Source organism: Musa acuminata, chromosome BXJ3-7 (genome assembly GCF_036884655.1).
Source record: "Musa acuminata AAA Group cultivar baxijiao chromosome BXJ3-7, Cavendish_Baxijiao_AAA, whole genome shotgun sequence".
NCBI classification, from domain to species: domain Eukaryota; kingdom Viridiplantae; phylum Streptophyta; class Magnoliopsida; order Zingiberales; family Musaceae; genus Musa; species Musa acuminata.
In genome coordinates, this window is record NC_088355.1 from 27,420,380 (window position 1) to 27,433,542 (window position 13,163).

A 13,163-nucleotide genomic window follows, 5' to 3' on the forward strand; every position below is an offset into this window, starting at 1 on the left:
GACCCTTCTTGCTGCCCATACATCATAAATTGGGGCTGTCAACCAAGGAGGAGAGGGAGGGAGAAGAATGGGAGGTGGTAGTTAAAAGGGTTTAGCCTATGCTCCTTTGGTTCCCTCCTATTTATATAGATCCTTGTTAACTTAACCCTAATGGATCATGTTTTATTGGGTACTAGATCTCTAGCCAACTATCCAAGACTCTTATATTAGTGGATTTTCACCCAATAATCTCTCATTAGCTTTTATGGATCTTATTCATAAGATATGATAATTTAAGGGCTTACTGGATATCCAATAAGATAGGGGGTCCAACGAATATCTCATATCCAAACTATTGAATATTAGATTTTGATGATGAAATCAATTGATAAATTATTGATCTCATCCATGTGTTAGGATAAGTATTGTAGGATTAACTATGATAATGAATAAGACATAAAACAGATGTTGGGTTAGAGTCAAAGATCAGATGATATGTCAAAAATTTGGACGATGTGCTAGAAGCTCACCGAAAGTTCATCGGGAGCTCGCTGAGAGTTCGTTAGGAGCTCGCTGAGAAGTCATTGAGTGTTCGCTAAGAATTCATCGGGACTTTGCCAAGAATTCGTTAGGAGTTCATCAAGAATTCATCGGGAGTTTGCCAAAAGCTCGTTGAGAGTTCATCGGGAGCTCGCCAAGAGTTCATCAGGAGTTCGCCAAAAGCATGTCGAGAGTTCACCGGAAGTTCGTCAAGGCTTTGTCAAAAGAACAATTGACATACCGAACAAAGATTGCTTAGTTAATACCTTAATTGTCATAGTTCGAATATAGATTGAGTTAGGATTAGGAGGTAATCCCACTAACTCAGTTAGCGGCTAACTATACCCAAAATATGGCTAAGTTAGGCTGGATGGATAGCCCACTTGGCCACTTAGAGTCATGCCAAGCGGTAGCACCGCCCAAGGTGGGCAGTGGAATCACTTGAGGCTTAGCCTCCTAGGTGGTTTGGGTGGTGGTACCGTCCAGACTAGGTAGTGGTACCATCAACAGTTATTATTGTCAAGTGATGGTACCGCTAGAGCCTAGTCTCTAAGGTTTTATCAAGCGATAGTACCACCAGACTGGGTGGTGGTACTGCCTAGTATCAAAGTGTCAAGCAGTTTATCGCCCAATAATGGCGGTGGTATTGCTAGTACCCCGAAAATCTGGGATGAGACACTTGTTGGCTCCAATTATAATACCTTTGGGGGTGTAAAAGTGATGTAAAAGTGTTAAGAGTCCTCCTCCTCTTTCTTTAGTTTTATAATCATTCGAGAAGAGGTGTGAGACTTGTAAAGGTTGTCTCCTAAACCCGTGAAAAGGAGAAAGCTTTGTAAGAAGGTGGTTGGTCTTTGCCTATTGAAGGAAGACCATTAGTGGACGCCGGTGACTTCGATGGAGGAGGAATAAAAAATGGACGTAGGTCACAATGACCGAACCACTATAAATCCAGTGTGTTGTTTCCTTACTACTTAATTTCATTACTTAGCTGCTCACTTCACTTTATATTTACTCTAAGTCATTACTTTTATTACTTTCCGATACGGGCTTTGTCGAAATAATTTTATCGAACGAAAATTTGTAAATCAATAAGCATTAATTCACCCCTCATCTCTTAGTGCCGTATTGATCCTAACAATTGGTATCAGAACAATGTTACTCTCGATTTGGTTTAAAACCCAAGAGAGATGACTTTTGTTATAATCATGAGGGTCATTCTATTACACGTTCTCTCATGTTCAATAGAACTGACTACACTTATTGGAAAACTAGAATGAGGATTTTCTTGATTTTTATGGATTTTAAGTTATGGAATATCATTGAAAATGAATTTCAAAAGTCATCTCTTCTAATGAACAATTGGAATGATTTGGAGAAAAAGACTTTCTCTTTGAATGCCAAAGCTATGAATGCTTTATTTTATGTTTTGGATAAAAATAAATTCAATTGAGTTTCTATTTGCGAAATGGCTTATGACAATTGGTATACACTTGAAATCATACACGAAGGCACGAGTAGAGTTAAGGAGTCAAAAATTAATCTTTTGGTTCATAGTTATTAATTGTTTCATATAAAACCAAGCGAGACCATTGAAGACATATACACCCGGTTTATGAATGTTGTCAATGGTCTAAAAGCACTTGGTAAAAGTTTTTCTAATTTTGAATTCGTTAACAAGATATTAAGATCCCTTCCAAAGAGTTGGGATCCTAAAATAATTATAATTAAAGAAGTCAAAGACTTAAATAACTTTTCATTCGAAGAACTTATCGGGTCTTTGATGACCTATGAAATAACAAGCAATGTATATGAAGAACTTGAGAACAACATTCCAAAGAACAAGAAGGATTTGGAGCTTAGAACTCAAGAAGACAACTTGAAAGAAAACTAAAGTGATAATGATGATGATGATGACTTGACACATCTAATAAGAAAATTTTAAAAAATCATAAAATGAAAAAAAACTAAGCATGACATTAAAAATAAAAATGAACTTAAAAAGATCAAATAATTTGCTATGAATGCAAGAAGCTAGGGCACTTCAAAAGTGAATGTCCTCAAGTGAAGAAGAAATAACCGAAGAAGAAGAAAGCGCTAAAAGCTACTTGGGATAATTCAAGCACATCCGAAGACGAGGAGCCGACCAACAAAAAAGTTGCTAACTATACCTTAATGACACTTGGCGACGAGGTAATTAACTCAATCGAAGCCCATTTATCCTATGATGAATTGTTAAATGCTTTTCATGATTTATTTGATGAATATAAATTAGTTAGCAAAAAATATAAATTTTTAAAAAAGGAGTATACCTCTCTTGCTAGTGAATTTAATAGATTAAATATTAAGGATGATAATAAAATATTATCTTCTTGTACAAAATGTGAAGAATTAGAGATGCTAAAAAAAGCAAAATTTGCTACTATATGAAACATTAGAAAATTTTGAAATAGGAAGCAAATCCTTAAACATGATCCTAGCAAAAAGGAATCATGTTCATAAAAGAGATGAAATCAGCTTTGTGAGAAACACTCACCAAAAGCCAATCATCTTTATTAAGGGCCCAACTTTGCATGTTTCACCGTGAAAAAAAAATATTTTTTATTATAAATTTGGACATTATGCTCATAAATGTCCATTTAAGAGGTATAGTCCACATAAGCTAATTTGGATCTCTAAAGGAATCTTAAATTGTTAGGAGCGAGTCGGTACTAAGAAGGGGGTGAATTAGTGCAGTGGATAAAAACGTCGTCGGTTCCAAATTCTTTCGTTTTGATTAAAACCGATCCCAAAAGATGTTAACTTGAAAGCGTATGAGAGCTTAGTGAGAATAAGAAATCAGTTTACAATGTAAAGTAGAATGCATTAAAGGTAAATAGCAAAATAGAAATGCAAACCGAATAATAGTAGTTTGGTCATCGTGACCTACATCCACTCCACCGATTCCTCTTCCGTCGAGGCTACTGACATCCACTAATAGTCTTTCTTCAATGGGCAAAGATCAACCACCCTTTTTATGACCCTCTTCTCCTTTTCCCAAGTTTAGAAGATAACCTTTTATAAGGACTCACTCCTTTCTAAATAGAATTCTAAACTTAAAATTAGAGGAGGGGATCTCTCAAGTGATTACTACAGCATTTTTCCACTTTTAAACTCTCTATGCTTATATATTTTAACCAGGGATGAGAGGAGTATTTATAGGCCTCAAGTAGATTCAAACTTGGAGCCTAAAAATGTCTCATCCCGGGTCCTCAGTGTTAGGATCAAGAGCGGCACTAAGAGGGGGTTTGAATTAGTGTAGCGAAAAAATTTCTCGATTTCAAAAGACTTATTTTGATTAAAACCAATTCCAACAAAAATAGTTTCAATCTGTTTCGGATAGAATTTGAACTTGAAAGCTTTTGTAAAAGTGCAAGAGAAGATTAAGGAGATTTGTAGGAATGTAAATTGTACAAATGAAAAGTGTTGATTTCGTAAAGTCTTTGTACGATTAAAGCCGATCTCGGAAGGTGTTTACATAAAAGCATATGTAGGCATAGTAAAAGTATAGTAAGTAGGAAAGGCTGTTTGCTAAAAAAGTAAATTACTCAAAGTAAATGCAAATCGAGTTTTAGAGTGGTTCGATCAATGTGACCTACATCCACTTTTGGATTCCTCCTCCGACGAGGTCACCCGCGTCCACTGAAGACCTTCCTTCAATAGGTGAAGATCGAACACCTCTTTATAGTACTTTCTCCTTTTCCCGGGTTTAGGAGATAACCCTTACAAGTCTCACTCCTCTTTCTTGGATGGTTACAAGGCTAAGAGATGAAGGAAGAGAATTCTAACTTTTACAACACTTTTAGGACTTAAGACTTCAAGATTGAGCCAGTACTTTCGTGCTCTTTTATGCAAACAAGGGTGGGGTTTTTATAGGCTCCAATGGTTTCAAAATTGGAGCTAAAAAGTTGTCACATCCCAGAATCCAGGGTACTAGCAGTACCATTGTCGTTACTAGGCGGTACTACTATCGCTGATCTGACTTTGGGTGGTACCACCATCGAACAGGGGTGGTACCACCATTGGCAGCATTGCTATTGGTGGTACCACCACCCATAAAACATGGGGCACTGCTTTCCAGGTGGTGCCACCGCCGACCATATATTTAGGGGATGAATTGGCTGCTCAATTCAGCCCAATTCAGCCCTATTAAAGGCCCAATTGGTCCCTAATTAAGTTAATAGGATTACCTCCTAATCCTAACTTAATTTATGCTCTAACTACAATAATTAAAACATAATTACGATGCTTCTTGTTTCGGTGCGTCAATTGCTCTTCCGACGAGCTTTTGGTGTACTTCCGGCGAACATCCAACGAACTCTCGGCAATGTTCCAGCGGACTCCCGACAAGCTCCTGAACTTTACGATGATCTTCTTGGTGAGTTCCGATGAGCTTCTTTGGCAAGCTCCTAGACTTCTCGGTTGGTTCTGGCAGAACTTCCAATGAACGTCCGGACTTCTGACGAACTCTCGAACTCCCAATGTGATCTCGATCTTGACTCCGGTACAAATCCTGCTTTATGTCTTACTACTATCATAGTTAATCCTGCACAATTTTCTCAATCATATTGATTAGATCAAACAAATTATAATTGACTTCATCATCAAAATCTGAGATTCAATAATCTTCCCTTTTTTTATGATGACAATTAATTGATGACGGAGTTAACCTTAACTCCCCTTATTTATATGTCATACTTGAGAAAAGACATTCTTGAATTCAAGGCCTTTGAATTCAAGAAACAAACTGACAAGATAAGTTCATTAAACTTATCACATGCACATCATGATTCCTATCATGATCTATCATTCTCAAAATATGATGCCAAGTATGATGTCAAGTCATGACATCCATTTTCAAGTATAATATTTCAAATATGAAAGATGACAAAGATAGCAATTCATCATTCTACGGCAAAATATCAATTGTAAAATAGCAAGTTAAGCTCTAGATATCTTATCATAATAAAAGAAATTTAGCAAGCAAACATTTCAAGTATATATGATGAAATACATGCATGCATTTGTCATCAATTTAACATATTTTGGTATTATTTCTCCCCCTTTATCATTAACAAAAAGGAGAACAATTCAACAATGTAAGTGTGGTAAAAAAAATCAAGCAAGTTTCACACTTAAAAGTTCTCATCATTAAATGTTATCAACACTAAAGAGATAGATTTCAACAACTTCTCCCCCTTTGTCATCACATTTTCTTAGGATCAAGAGCACTAAGAGAGCGGGTGGGGAGTGAATTAGTGCAGCGGATAAAAACATCAACTTTGTCAAATCTCTCGTACGATAAAAAATGTTTCCGACGTAAAACCGATTTCGGAAACTTAGCTTGAAAGCATACGCAAATGTATTGAAGGCAATAAGCTATTGAAGGGGTTTGTAGTAAGGTAATAGCAGGAAACAAAATGCAAACTAGAGAAGACAGGAGTTTATAGTGGTTCGGTCAATCGTGACCTACATCCACTCCTCCGATTCCTCTTCCGTCGAGGCCACCGGCATCCACTAATGATCTTACTTTACTAGGCGAAGATCAACCTCCTTCTTACACCCCTCTTCTCCTTTTACCAAATTTAGGAGACAACCCTTATAAGCACTCACTCTCCTCTTTAAAACAGAATTCTAACACTTAAGCTAGAGGAGGGATTTCTCAACTGATTTCTATAGTGTTTCTTTCCTTTTTTGCTCTCTGTGCTTGTGTGTATTAACCAGGGATGAGAGGGGTATTTATAGGCTCCAAACTTGTTTGAATTTCGAGCTAAAAAATGTCATCTCCTAGATTTTCGGGGTCCTAGCGGTACCACTTCCTGACTGGGGTGGTACAACCGCTTGGCAGCTCGGAGACTGAGCCTCTCGGCGGTGTCACCGCCTGACAGGGGTGGTTGCACTGACCAGTCTCACTCGGAGACTGAGCCCTGGCGGTGCCACCACCTGACTGGGGCGGTTGCACCACCTGGTATAGCTCGGAGACCGAGCTCAAGTGATTCCACCGCTTGTTAGGGGCGGTTGCACCGCTTAGTCTCGCTCGGAGACTGAGCCCAAGCGGTGCCACTGCTTGCCTGGGGTGGTTGCACTGCCCAGCTTTCCTGGGAGACCCTCTCCTGGGCAGTGCCACCGCCGACCCTGGCGGTGCCACCGCTTAGCAGGAATTCTTATCCGAATGGGTTGATCCTTTCGGCTCAATTTGCCCCTAGATTAAGTTAATGGGATCTCCTCCCATTCCTAACTTAATCTACATGCTAACTACAATATTTCTTAAGACATTTACTACAACTTGCTTCGGTGCATCAATCGCTTCTTCTGGCAAGCTTCCGGCGAACATCTGACGAACCTTCGGCGATGCTCCGACGGACTTCCGGCAAACTCCTGGACTTACGATGATCCACTTGGCGAGTTCTAACGAGCTTCTTTTGGCAAGCTCCTGGACTTCTCGGATTTGTTCCCGTAGAACCTTCGATGACCATTCGGACTTCTATCGAACTCTCGAACTCCCAATATGATTATAGTCTTAACTCCGGAACAACTCCTGCTGCATGTCTTACTTCCATCGTAGTTAATCCTTCACATGTAAAACAAAACTTCGATCGAGACAATTAATCCTAAGTAATTAATCAAGTTGTCTGGCATGTCATTGGTCCCTTGACGCTTCGTTTGATTCTTCGGCGCATCATCCTCTCCTACGGCTTATTGCCCAATCGGCCAGTTGACTCCGCAACTCCGATATCCTTGGCACAATACCCACTCTTCTTGGCCCGATGCCCAAGTCCATGGCCCGAAGCCTTCTGTCGATACGTCGACCGATCCACCGGCCCAACGTCCAATCTTCTGACATGTTCCTCCTGCACAACATGATTTTTTCTACTATAATTATCTCATCCTGATCGAAGCATCCCGCGTCACTCAAAACGCAGATTAAAACATAAACATATATCAAGTGGTTTCATCATCAAAATATGAGATTCAACAATCTCCCCTTTTTTTATGATGACAACCAATTGATGACGGAGTTAAACTTAACTCCCGGAGTTTAAACAAACTCCCCCTATCAATATGCCATATTAATAGAACCTTAAATTCAAACTGAATTCAAGTCATTGCAATATTCATCATGAATACTTACAACACGTCATCATGAACCTATGCATAAACTTATGCATAACATCATACTTCTCCCCCTTTGTCATCAACAAAAAGAAGAAGTCCAACTTTAATGTATTTGTGGTATTAATTCAACTTATTGCATGAAAAATATAATATCAAGTTTTATCATCATGTAGTTTTGATGCTAGAAAATTTAGCAAGTGTTACATCATGCTTAGAACATTCAAGCTATCAAGTTTTAGATATGCAAGTTTTACAACATACAAGATAGCACTTTTGCTTCTTTTGAGATAGCAACTTCTACATCATGCAAGCTAGCAAATTAGAGATGTTCAAGAAGGCAACTCTTGCTTCTTACAATATGTAAATTTTGTCAACTTTGCAAGATGCGCAAGTTAGCATGTTTTGCTTCTTGAGATAGGCAAGATAGCACTTTTGTAATTTTTGTTTCTTAAGATGTTCAAGATAACAAGCTCTATATCTTGTAAGCTAGCAATGTTACAACATTTTAGAATATGCAAGCTAGTAATATAGAGATGTTCAAGAAAGCAACTCTTGCATCTTGAAATATGCAAGTTTGCTAGATGTGCGCGTTAGCATGTTTTGCTTCTTCTTGAGATTTCAAACTAGCAATTATCGGTAATGTTCAAGATAGCAATTTCTTCTCTTTTGAGAAGTATAATTTTTTCTTTCGTCTTGAATTGTGCAAGCTAGCTAGTTTGTCTCTTTTCATGATGTACACGCTAGAAATTCTTGCTCCCCCTTTGTCATTATCAAAAAGAAGAGAAGACCCTTATATCAATTTTCAGATTATGACAAAGGTAAGTATCAATCTTATTTGTGCATCATTATATATTCAAATTAAAACATACATAATTTCAAAAACCTTATTTTTCATGCACGATACCAAAAAATAAATCAATCATCATTAATGAGTATATCATACATGATACTCAAACATTAAAATTTTTAAGCATTTATCAACATGTTGATCATGATACCAAACATTCATCATTTAAAGTATTCATGATACACATCATATGTAGTATATCACGTACATCATTGTCATAAGTATTTCATGCATCATTTCAAATTCATGAATATTTCATCGTTGCATGCATCATCATTAATGCATGATTCCAAATCATCATTTATTTCACATCATGATGGTACCAATTTTATCAAATTACATCCTACCATCCTACCATGCATCATCAAAACAAATTAATGAATATTTCATGTATTCATATTATCACATAAGGAATACCAAGAAGAATTATTAGGTGATGAGATGTATTTCATACATTCAAAGAATTTTACATAACAAACTTTAAGTCATAAGCCTTGAAAGATGTCATGAGAGAACATATAAACAATCTTGATTTATAAAATAAATACTCAAGTTATAATTTTAAAAAATCAAGAGAAACCATGATTCATTTTAACAAATCTCCTCTTAAATAAATAACAGAAAAAAATCTTAGGAGATCATGAAAAAGATAGAATTCATTCAATCTTGTAAGAGAACAAGATATTAATTCATGCATATAAAATCTTGATTTAAGCATAAGAAATCTCATTTTATAAATTTTAAAAAATCAAGATAAAGCTCATTTAAATAATCAAATCAAGATCAATAGATTTTCAAAACTGAATTGTTAGGATCAAGAAAATCCAAAAATGAAATTTAACACTTTTATGTATTCGGACATGGTTTTGCTATAGATTTTCAAATTCAATCATGAAGATAAAACATGCTCATGATCATGGTAATTTTTGTATCCAAAACACATAATTTCTAATATGTTATTAATGCATGTAATAGTGTAAAATCATTAAGATACATATGCATGGATTAATCCTAAGCATTATCACATATCATATAATTATCATCCCTAATGTTGCATACATCATTCAACATTTCAAAACATAACATCCATGAAACCTTAGCAATATACTTTTCATGATCAAATTTTTAATTTTTCAAAGATGCTGAAAAGAAAAACATGATATAATTTTTTAAAACTAATTTTTTTTTTCCTATTCCTACTATCTAAATTAAGCACTCATGAAAGACTTCAAGTAATTTCAAAATAATTCAAGAGAGTTGAGTTACTTACCTTGTAGTCGAAGCTCGTCAAAGCCCAATTCGTTGTTTCGCCTTTGGAAGTTTTTGATTCATCCTTGGCTGTCTTCCTCTTCTGTGGCCTCTTTCTTCGTTCAAGTTCATTGTTTATTTTAGATTTTTATTTAATAAACTTATTAATATTTAGTGTTCGAAGTTCAAGTTCATCATTGTCCTCATCACTTGAGTCATCGCTCAAGTGGTTTTCATTTATTCTATGTCTCAAATCCTTCCTGTTCTTTGGAAGGTGATTTTGTTCATCATGTGCATTGTGCACCATTTCATATGTCATCATCGAACCAATTAGTTCTTCAAGTGGAAAAATATTTAAATCTTTTGTTTCTTATATTACGGTTATTTTAGGATCCCACCTTTTTGGAAGGGATCTTAAGATCTTGCTTACGAGATCAAAATTCAAAAAATATTTACCAAGAACTCTTAGATTATTAACGACATCCGTGAAACGGGTGTACATGTCACCTATAGTCTCTCTTGGTTATATTCGAAAAAGCTCAAAGTCATGCAATAAAATGTTAACTTTCGAGTCCTTGACTCTACTAGTTCCCTCGTGCGTGATTTGAAGTGTTCGTCAAATATCAAAAGCCACTTCTCACATAGAAATCCGATTGAATTCATTTTTGTCCAAAGCGCAAAATAAGGCATTTATAGCCTTTGCGTTTAAAGAAATATACTTCTTCTTCAAATCCGACCATTTGTTCATCGGTTTAGAGGGAAGTTGAAAATCGTTTTCAACGATATTCCATAAATCCAAATTCATAGAAATCATGAAAACTCTTATTTGAGTTTTCCAATAAGTGTAGTCCAATCCGTTAAACAACGGGTGGACGAACAACTGAAAAGCCCTTTTGAAAGTCATGAAGAGCCATTTCTCTCGAGTGTAAATCCGAAATGAGAAAAATTGGGCTCTGATACCAATTGTTAGGATCAAGAGCAATAAGAGGGGAGGGGGGGGGGGGGGGGGGGGTAGGGGGGTGAATTAGTGTAGTAGATAAAAACGTCAACTTCGTCAAATCTCTCGTATGATAAAAATCGTTTTTGACATAAAACTGATTTCGAAAACTTAGCTTGAAAGCATACGTAAATGTATTGAAGGTAGTAAGCTATTAAAGGGGTTTGCAGTAAGGTAATAGTAGGAAACAAAATGCAAACTAGAGAAAACGAGAGTTTATAGTGGTTCGGTCAATCATGACCTACATCCACTCCTTCGATTCCTCTTCCGTCGATGCCACTAGCATCCACTAATGATATTCTTTTACTAGGCAAAGATCAACCTCCTTCTTACACCCCTCTTCTCCTTTTATTGGGTTTAGGAGACAACACTTATAAGTACTCACTCTCCTCTCTAAAACAGAATTCTAACTCTTAAGCCATAGAAGGGATTTCTTAATTGATTTCTATAGTGTTTTTCCCTTTTTTGCTCTCTGTGCTTGTGTGTATTAACCAAGGATAAGAGGGGTATTTATAGGCTCCAAACTTGTTTGAATTTGGAGCTCAAAAATGTTATCTCCCGAATTTTTGGGGTCCTGGCGGTACCACCTCCTGACTGGGGTGGTACAACCGCCTGGCAGCTCGGAGACTGAGCCTCTGGGCGGTGCCATCGCCTGACAGGGGTGGTTGTACTGACCAGTCTCACTCGGAGACTGAGCCCTGGCGGTGCCACCACCTGGTAAAGCTCAGTGACTGAGCTCAAGCGATTCCACCACCTGTTAGGGGCGGTTGCACCGCCTAGTCTCGCTCGGAGACTGAGCCTAGGCGGTGCCACCGCCTGCCTAGGGCGGTTGCACCGCCCAGCTTTCCTGGGAGATCCTCTCCTGGGCGGTGCCACCGTCGACCCTGGTGGTGCCACCGCCTAGCAGGAATTATGGTCCGAATGGGTTAATCCATTCGACCCAATTTGGATCTGTTAAGGGCCCAATTGCCCCTAGATTAAGTTAATGGGAGTACATCTCATTCCTAACTTAATCTACATGCTAACTGTGACATTTCTTAAGACATTTACTACAACTTACTCCGGTGCATCAATCGCTTCTTCCGGCGAGCTTCCGGTGAACATCCGACGAACCTTCAGCGATGCTCCGACGGACTTCCGGCAAACTCCTGGACTTGCGACGATCCACTCGGTGAGTTCCGACGAGCTTCTTTTGGCAAGCTCCTGGACTTCTCGGATTTGTTCCTGCAGAACCTCCGACGACCGTTCGGACTTCTGTTGAACTCTCGAACTCCCAACATGATCATAGTCTTAACTCCGGAAAAACTCATGCTGCATGTCTTACTTCCATCGTAGTTAATCCTACACATGTAAAACAAAACTTCGATCGAGATAATTAATCCTAAGCAATTAACCAAGTTGTCCAGCATGTCATTGGTCCCTCGACGCTTCATCCGATTCTTCGACGCATCATCCTCTCCTGCGGCTTATTACTCAATCGGCCAGTTGTTTCCGCAACTCTGATATCCATGGCACAATACCCGCTCTTCTTGGCCCGATGCCCGAGTCCACGGCCCGAAGCTTTCTATCGATATGTCGACTGATCCACCGGCCTAACGTCCAATCTTCTGACATGTTCCTCCAGCACAACATGATTTTTCCTGCTTTAATTGTCTCATCCTAATCGAAGCATCCTGCATCACTCAAAACACAGATTAAAACATAAACACATATCAAGTGGTTTCATCATCAAAATATGAGATTCAACACATTTTGCATGATGAAGAGGAAAGAAGGTAAGGAGGGAATCCATTAAGAATTAAATTTATGAAATTATTTGAATCAAGTCAAAAATGATAAATAAGTTTTCGTTAAAACATGCTTTCTCATTTTGACAAAGAGAAGGGATTCATGAAAAAGATTGAGATATCCATATAAAATCAAATCCCCACGAAAATTATCACACACATGCTTTCATTATCATACACGAGAATTCATCTTTCAAGGATTAATATATCCTTTGGAATTCCTTCAATTTTCATGAGAAGAATTCATGGGAGAGGAGTATCACGTGAAGGAGAAATTCATGAATAAAACTTCATAGTGAGAAGAGCATTACATCAAATCCATTTCTCATTAAAAATTCATAAGAGTGAAATATGTGAGAGATGCATTTGTTAATGACTTCCATGAATCAAACATCAAGATATGTATAAACACTTCATGCATTTATAAAATGTTTGGTCATAGCCTTTCATCACTACTTGCATGAGGTAATATCATTAGTGCTTGTAGCACTTAAGTGTTAAGAATCCGATATTGCATCATGTATGATTAAAACTTCTTAATATTCAATAGAGATCATAATCATCATCAAAGTAAACATGATATTGCATCATTGTATGATAGCATGCTCATCAT